Source organism: Schistocerca gregaria, unplaced genomic scaffold (assembly GCF_023897955.1).
Source record: "Schistocerca gregaria isolate iqSchGreg1 unplaced genomic scaffold, iqSchGreg1.2 ptg000131l, whole genome shotgun sequence".
In the NCBI taxonomy this organism is placed as follows: domain Eukaryota; kingdom Metazoa; phylum Arthropoda; class Insecta; order Orthoptera; family Acrididae; genus Schistocerca; species Schistocerca gregaria.
The window spans coordinates 787,601-796,804 of NW_026061717.1; positions in this window are offsets into that span (position 1 = coordinate 787,601).

Here is a 9,204-nt window from a genome sequence, read left to right on the forward strand (position 1 = left end):
CAGATAACAGAATGCCTATAGATCTGCTTAGGAAACGACTACTCATCTTACAGGAAACGATCAAAGCGTAGACATTTTGAGACATTACTCCGATGGAGAAAAACCGGATTGGTGACAGTTGTATTCAATCCTGATGCAATTTCTGTGTTTCATCAACACTCTGAATGTCCACAGATTACACAATGCCTCCAGATGTGCTTCGGAAGCTACTGCTGGTCCTACAGGAGACGTTCAAAATTTAGACAGTTTGAGCATTTACTCCTCTGGAGAAAAGTCAGCATGGTGCTTGTTGTATTCAATCCAGATGCAATTTCTGTGTTTCATCAACACTCTTAAATGACCACATATTACAGAACGCATCCAGATGTGCTTCGGAAACTACTACTGGTCTTCCAAGAGTCGATGAAAGCGTAGACAGTTTCAAACATTACTCCCATGCAAAAAAGTTCACATGGTGCCTGTTGTATTCCTTCCCGATGCAATTTCTGTCTTTCATCAAAACTCTGAAGGTTCACAGATAACAGAATGCCTATAGATGCCATTCGGAAACTACTACTGGTCTTCCAGGAAACGATCAAAGCGTAGACAGTTTGAAACATTACTCCCATGGAGAAAAGTCGGCATGGTGCCTGTTGTATTCAATCCACATGCAATTTCTGTGTTTCATCAACACCCTTAAATGACAACAGATTACAGAATGCTTCTAGATGTCCTTTGAAAACTACTACCGGTCTTCCAGGGAATCATCAAAGCGTAGACAGATTGAGACATTACTCCCATGGAGGAAACTCCGCAAGGTGCCTCATGTATTCAATCCAGATACAACTTCTGTGTTTCATCAACACTCTCAAGGTCCACAGATTACAGAATGCTCCAGATGTGCTTCGGAAACTACTACTGGACTTACAGGGAACGATCAAAGCGTATACGGTTTGAGACATTAAACCCATGGAAAAATGTCAGCATGATGCCTGTTGTATTCAATCCCGATGCAATTTCTGTCTTTCACCAACACTCTGAAGGTTCACAGATAACAGAATGCCTCCAGATGTGCTTCGGAAACGACTACTCGTCTTCCAGGAAAGGATCAAAGCGTAGACAGTTTTAGACATTACTCCCATGAAGAGAAATCACTATGGTGACAGTTGTATTCAATCCCGATGCAATTTCTGTGTTTCACCAACATTCTCTAGGTCCACAGATTACAGAATGCTACAGATGTGCTTCGGAAACTACTGCTGGACTTAGAGGGAAAGATCAAAGCGTATACGGGTTGAGACATTACACCCATGAAAGAAAGGCAGCATGGTGCCTTTTGTATTCAATCCCGATGCAATTACTGTGTTTCATCAACACTCTGAAGGTCCATAGATAACAGAATGACTCCAGATGTGCTTCGAAAACTACTACTGGTCTTCCGGGGGACGATCAAATTGTAGACAGTTCGAGACATTACTCCCATGGAGAGAGATGCGCATGGTGACAGTTGTATTTAATTCCGATCCAATTTCTTCATCAACACTCTGAATGTCCACAGATTACAGAATGCATTCAGATGTGGTTCGAAAACGACTACTGGTCTTCCGGGGGACGATGAATGCGTAGACACTTTGAGACATTACTCCCATTGTGAAAAGACCGCATGGTGCCTGTTTTAATCAATCTCGATGCAATTTCTCTGTTTCATTAACACCCTGAAGGTCCACAGATTACAGAATGCCTCCAGATGTACTTCGGATACTGCTACTGGTCTTCCAGGAAACGATCAAATCGTAGACAATTTGAGACATTACTCCCATGGAGAAAAGTCGACATGGTGCATGTTGTATTTAATACCGATGCAATTTCCGTGTTTTTTCAACACACTGAAGGTCCAGAGATTACAGAATGCCTCCAGATGTGATTTGGAAACTACTACTGGACTTACAGGGGAAGATCAACGCGTAGACAGTTTGAGATATTACACCCATGGAGTGAAGTCAGCATGGTGCTTGTTGTATTCAATCCAGATGCAATTTCTGTGTTTCATCAACACTCTTAAATGACCACATATTACAGAACGCCTCCAGATATGCTTCGGAAACTACTACTGGTCTTCCAAGAATCGATGAAAGCGTAGACAGTTTGAAACATTACTCCCATGCAAAAAAGTCCACATGGTGCCTGTTGTATTCCCTCCCGATGCAATTTCTGTGTTTCATAAAAACTCGGAAGGTTCACAGATAACAGTATGCCTCCAGATGCCCTTCGGAAACTACTATTGGTCTTCCAGAAAACGATCAAAGCGTAGACAGTTTGAAACATTACTCCCATGGAGAAAAGTCGGCATGGTGCCTATTGTATTCAATCCACATGCAATTTCTGTGTTTCATCAACACTCTTAAATGACCACAGATTACAGAATGCTTCTAGATGTGCTTTGAAAATTACTACTGGTCTTCCAGGGAACCATCAAGGCGTAGACAGTTTGAACATTACTCCCATGGAGAAAACTCCGCATATATCTCATGTATTCAATCCAGATACAATTTCTGTGTTTCATTCATACTCTCAAGGTCCACAGGTTACAGAATGCTCCAGATGTGCTTCGGAAACTACTACTGGACTTACAGGGAACGATCAAAGCTTATACGGTTTGAGACATTACACCCATGGAAAAATGTCAGCATGGTGCCTGTTGTATTCAATCCCGATGCAATTACTGTGTTTCATCCACACTCTGAAGGTTCACAGATAACAGAATGCCTCCAGATGTGCATAGGAAACGACTACTCGTCTTCAAGGAAACGATCAAAGCGTAGACTGTTTGAGACGTTACTCTCATGGAGAGAAATCGGCACGGTGACAGATGTATTCAATCCCGATGCAATTTCTGTGTTTCATCAACACTCTGAATGTCCACAGATTACAGAATGCATCCAGATGTGGTTCGAAAACTTCTACTGGTCTTCCGTGGGACGATCAAAGCGTAAACAGATTGAGGCATTACACCCTAGAAGAAAAGTCCTCTTGGTGCCTATTGTATTCAATCCCGAAGCAATTTCTGTGTTTCATCAACACTGTGAAGGTCCACAGATTACATAATGCCTCCAGATGTGATTTGGAAACTACTACTGGACTTACAGGGAAAGATCAAAGCGTAGACAGTTTGAGATATTACACCCATGGAGAAAAGTCAGCATGGTGCCTGTTTAATTCAATCCCGATACAATTTCTGTGTTTCAACAAAACTCTGAAGGTTAACAATAACAGAATGCCTCCACATGTGCTTCGGAAGCTACTGCTCGTCTTACAGGAAAAGATCAAAGCGTAGACAGTTTGAGACTTTACTCCCATGGAGAAAAGTCCGCATGGTGCCTGTTGTATTCAATCCCGATGCAATTTCTGTGTTTCATCAACACTCTCAATGTCCACAAGTTACTAAATGCCACCAGATGTGCTTCGGATACTGCTAATGCTCTTCCTTGGAATGATCAAATCGTAGACAGTTTGAGACATTACTCCCATGGAGAAAAGTCGACATGGTGCAAATTGTATTTAATACCGATGCAACTTCCGTGTTTCTTCAGCACTCTGAAGGTCCAGAGATTACACAATGCCTACAGATGTGCTTCGGAAACTACTACTGGTCTTCGAGAAATCGATCAAATCCTAGACAGTTTGAGACAATACTGCCATGGAGAAAAGTCCACAACATGCCTGTTGAATTCAATACCGATGCAATTTCTTTGTTTCATCAACACTCTGAAGGTCCACAGTATACAGAATGCCTACAGATGTGCTTCGAAGACTACTACTGGTCTTCCATTGAACCTTCAAATCGTAGACAGTTTTAGACATTACTCCCATGGAGAAAAGTCGACATGGTGCATGTTGTATTTAATACCGATGCAATTTCCGTGTTTCTTCAACACTCTGAAAGTCCATAGATTACAGAATACCTCCAGATGTGCTTCGGAAACTACAACTGGTCTTCGAGAAATCGATCAAAGCCTAGAATGTTTGATACATTATTCCCATGGAGAAAAGTCCACATGATTCCTATTGTATTCAATACTGATGCAATTTCTTTGTTTCATCAGCACTCTGAAGGTCAACAAATTACAGAATACCTCCAGATGTGCTTCGAAAACTACTAGTGGTCTTACATTGAACTATCAAAGCGTAGGCAGTTTGAGACATTACTCCCATGGAGAAAAGTCCGCATGGTGCCTGTTGTATTCAATCCCGATGCAATTTCTCTGCTTCATCAACACTCTGAAGGTCCACAGATTACAGAATGCCTCCAGTCGTGCTACGGAAACAACTACTGGTCTTCCAGGGAACGATCAAAGCGTAGTCAGATTGAGACATTACACCCAAGAAGAAAAGTCCGCATGGTGCCTGTTGTATTCCATCCCGATGCAATTTCTGTGTTTCGTTAACACTCTGAAGGTCTACAGATTACAGAATGCCTCCAGATGTGCTTCGAAATCTACCTCTGGTCTTACGGGGGACGATCAAAGCGTAGACAGATTCAGACGTTACTCCCATGGTGTAAAGTCCTCATGGTGCCTCTTGTATTCAATCCCGAAGCAATTTCGGTGTTTCATCAACACTCTGAAGGTCCACATATTACGTAATGCCTCCAGATGTGCTTTGGAAACTACTACTGGACTTACAGGGAAAGATCAAATCGTAGACAGTTTGAGATATTACACCCATTCAGAAAAGTCAGCATGGTGCCTGTTGTATTCAATCCCTTTGCAATATCTGTGTTTCATCAACACTCCGAAGGTTCACAGATAACAGAATGCCTCCAGATGTGCTTAGGAAACTACCACACGTCTTCCAGAAGACAATCAAAACGTAGACAGTTTGAGACATTACTCCCATGGAGAGAAATCCGCATGGTGACCGTTGTATTCAATCCCAATGCAGTTTCTGTGTTTCTTCAAAACTCTGAAGGGCCACAGATTACAGATTTCCTCCAGATGTGCTTCGAAATCTACTACTGGTCTTCCAGAATACGATCAAAGCGTAGACAGTTTGAGACATTACACACATGGAGAAAAGTCAGCATGGTGCCTGTTATATTCAATCCCGATACAATTTCTGTGTTTCAACAAAACTCTGAAGGTTCACAGATAACAGAATGCCTCCACATGTGCTTCGGAAGCTACTGCTCGTCTTACAGGAAACGATCAAAGCGTATACGTATTGAGACATTACTCCCATGTAGAAAAGTCCGCATGGCGTTTGTTGTATTCATTCCCGATTCAATATCTGGGTGTCATCAACACCCTGAAGGTCTACAGATAACAGAATGCCTCCGGATGTGATTCGCAAACTACTACTGGTCTTCGAGAAATCGATCAAAGCCTACATTGTTTGATACATTATTCCCATGGAGTAAAGTCCACATGAGTCCTATTGTATTCAATACCGATGCAATTTCTTTGTTTCATCAGCAATCTGAAGGTCCACAGTTTACAGAATACCTCCAGATGTGCTTCGAAAACTACTACTGGTCTTCCATTGAACCATCAAAGCGTAGACAGTTTGCGACATTACACCCATGGAGAAAACTCCACATGATTCTTGTTGAATACAATACCGATGCAATTTCTTTGTTTCGTCAACACTCTGAAGGTCCACAGTATACAGAATGCCTCCAGATGTGCTTCGAAGACTACTACCGGTCGTCCATTGAACCATCAAAGCGTAGACAATTTGAGACATTTCTCCCACGGAGAAAAGTCCGCATGGTGCCCCTTGTATTCAATTCCGATTCAATTTCTCTTTTTCATCAGCACTCTTAAATAGCCACAAATTACAGAATGCCTCCAGGTGTGCTTCGGAAACTTCTACTGGTCTTCCAAGAATCGATGAAAGCGTAGACAGTTTGAGACAATACTCCAATGGAGAAAAGTCCCCATGGTGACTGTTCTATACATTCCCGTTGCAATTTCTGTGTTTCATCAGCACTATGATTGTCCACAGATTCCAGACAGCAAACACATGTTATTCGAAAACTACTACTGGCCTTCCAGGGAACGATCAAAGCGTAGACAGTTTGACACATTACTCCCGCATGGTGCCTGTTGTGTTCAATTCCGATGCAATTTCTGTGTTTCGACAACACTCTGAAAGTCCACAGATTACAGAATGCCTCCAGATGTGCTTCGAAATCTACTACTGGTCTTCCGGGGGACGATCAAAGTGTAGACAGTTTGAGACATTACCCCCACGGTGAAAAGTCCGCATGGTGCCTCTTGTATTCAATCCCGAAGCAATTTCTGTGTTTCATCATCACTCTGAAGGTCCGCAGATTACATAATGCCTCCAGATGTGCTTTGGAAACTACTACTGGACTTACAAGGAAAGATCAAACCGTAGACAGTTTGAGATATTACACCTATGGAAAAAAGTCAGCATGGTGTCTGTTTTATTCAATCCCTATACAATTTCTGTGTTTCAACAAAACTCTGAAGGTTAACAGATAACAGAATGCCTCCACATGTGCTTCGGAAGCTACTGCACGTCTTACAGGTAACGATCAAAGCGTAGACAGTTTGAGACATTACTCCCATGGAGAAAAGTCGACATGGTGCATGTTGTATTTAATACCGATGCAACTTCCGTGTTTCTTCAACACTCTGAAGGTCCAGAGATTACAGAATGCCTCGAGATGTGCTTCGGAAACTACTACTGGTCTTCGAGAAATCGATCAAAGCCTAGACAGTTTGAGACAATACGCCCATGGAGAAAAGTCCACATGATGCCTGTTGAATTCAATACCGATGCAATTTCTTTGTTTCATCAACACTCTGAAGGTCCACAGTATACAGAATGCCTACAGATGTGCTTCGAGGACTACTACTGGTCTTCCATTTGACCATCAAATCGTAGACAGTTTTAGACATTACTCCCATGGAGAAAAGTCGACATGGTGCATGTTGTATTTAATACCGATGCAAATTCCGTGTTTCTTCAACACTCTGAAGGTCCATAGATTACAGAATGCCTCCAGATCTGCTTCGCAAACTACTACTGGTCTTCGAGAAATCGATCAAAGCCTACATAGTTTGATACATTATTCCCATGGAGAAAAGTCCACATGAGTCCTATTGTATTCAATACCGATGCAATTTCTTTGTTTCATCAACACTCTGAAGGTCCACAGTATACAGAATGCCTCCAGATGTGCTTCGAAGACTACTACCGGTCGTCCATTGAACCATCAAAGCGTAGACAATTTGAGACATTACTCCCATGGAGAAAAGTCAGCATGGTTCCTCTTGTATTCAATTCCCATTCAATTTCTCTTTTTCATCAGCACTCTTAAATGGCCACAAATTACAGAATGCCTCCAGGTGTGCTTCGGAAACTACTACTGGTCTTCCAAGAATCTATGAAAGCGTAGACAGTTTGAGACAATACGCCCATGGAGAAAAGTCCCCATGGTGACTGTTCTATTCATTCCCGTTGCAATTTCTGTGTTTCATCAACACTATGATTGTCCACAGATTCCAGACAGCAAACACATGTTATTCGAATACTACTACTGGCCTTCCAGGGAACGATCAAAGCGTAGACAGTTTGAGACATTACTCTCGCATGGTGAATGTTGTATTCAATTCCGATGCAATTTCTGTGTTTCGACAACACTCTGAAAGTCCACAGATTACAGAATGCCTCCAGATGTGCTTCGAAATCTACTACTGGTCTTCCGGGGGACGATCAAAGTGTAGACAGTTTGAGACATTACGACCATGGTGAAAAGTCCGCATGGTGCCTCTTGTATTCAATCCCGAAGCAATTTCTGTGTTTCATCATCACTCTGAAGGTCCGCAGATTACAGAATGCCTCCAGATGTGCTTTGGAAACTACTACTAGACTTACAGGGAAAGATCAAACCGTAGACAGTTTGAGATATTACACCCATGGAAAAAAGTCAGCTTGGTGTCTGTTTTATTCAATCCCTATACAATTTCTGTGTTTCAACAAAACTCTGAAGGTTAACAGATAACAGAATGCCTCCACATGTGCTTCGGAAGCTACTGCACGTCTTACCGGTAACGATCAAAGCGTAGACAGTTTGAGACGTTACTCCCATGGAGAAAATTCGACATGGTGCATGTTGTATTTAATACCGATGCAACTTCCGTGTTTCTTCAACACTCTGAAGGTCCAGAGATTACAGAATGCCTCCAGATGTGCTTCGGAAACTACTACTGGTCTTCGAGAAATCGATCAAAGCCTAGACAGTTTGACACAATACTCCCATGGAGAAAAGTCCACATGATGCCTGTTGAATTCAATACCGATGCAATTTCTTCGTTTCATCAACACTCTGAAGGTCCACAGTATACAGAATGCCTACAGATGTGCTTCGAAAACTACTACTGGTCTTCCATTGAACCATCAAATCGTAGACAGTTTTAGACATTACTCCCATGGAGAAAAGTCGACATGGTGCATGTTGTATTTAATACCGAAGCAAATTCCGTGTTTCTTCAACACTCTGAAGGTCCATAGATTACAGAATGCCTCCAGATGTGCTTCGGAAACTACTACTGGTCTTCGAGAAATCGATCGAACCTAGATTGTTTGATACATTATTCCCATGGAGAACAGTCCACATGAGTCCTATTGTATTCAATACCGATGCAATTTCTTTGTTTCATCAACACTCTGAAGGTCCACAAATTACAGAATGCCTCCAGATGTGCTTCGGAAACTACTACTGGTCTTCCAAGAATCGATGAAAACGTAGACAGTTTGAGACAATACTCCCATGGAGAAAAGTCCCCATGGTGCCTGTTCTATTCATTCCCGTTGCAATTTCTGTGTTTCATCAACACTCTGAAGGTCCACAGATTACATAATGCCTCCAGATGTGCTTCGAAAACTACTACTGCTCTTCCAGGGTACGATCAAATCGTAGACAGTTTGAGACATTACACCCATGGAGAAAAGTCAGCATGGTGCCTGTTTTATTCAATCCCGATACAATTTCGGTGTTTCAAAAAAACTCTGAAGGTTAACACATAACAGAATGCCTCCACATGTGCTTCGGAAGCTACTGCTCGTCTTACAGGAAACGATCAAAGCGTAGACAGTTTGCGACTTTACTACCATGGAAAAAAGTCCGCATGGTGCCTGTTGTATTCAATCCCGATGCAATTTCTCTGTTTCATCAACACTCTGAAGGTCCACAGA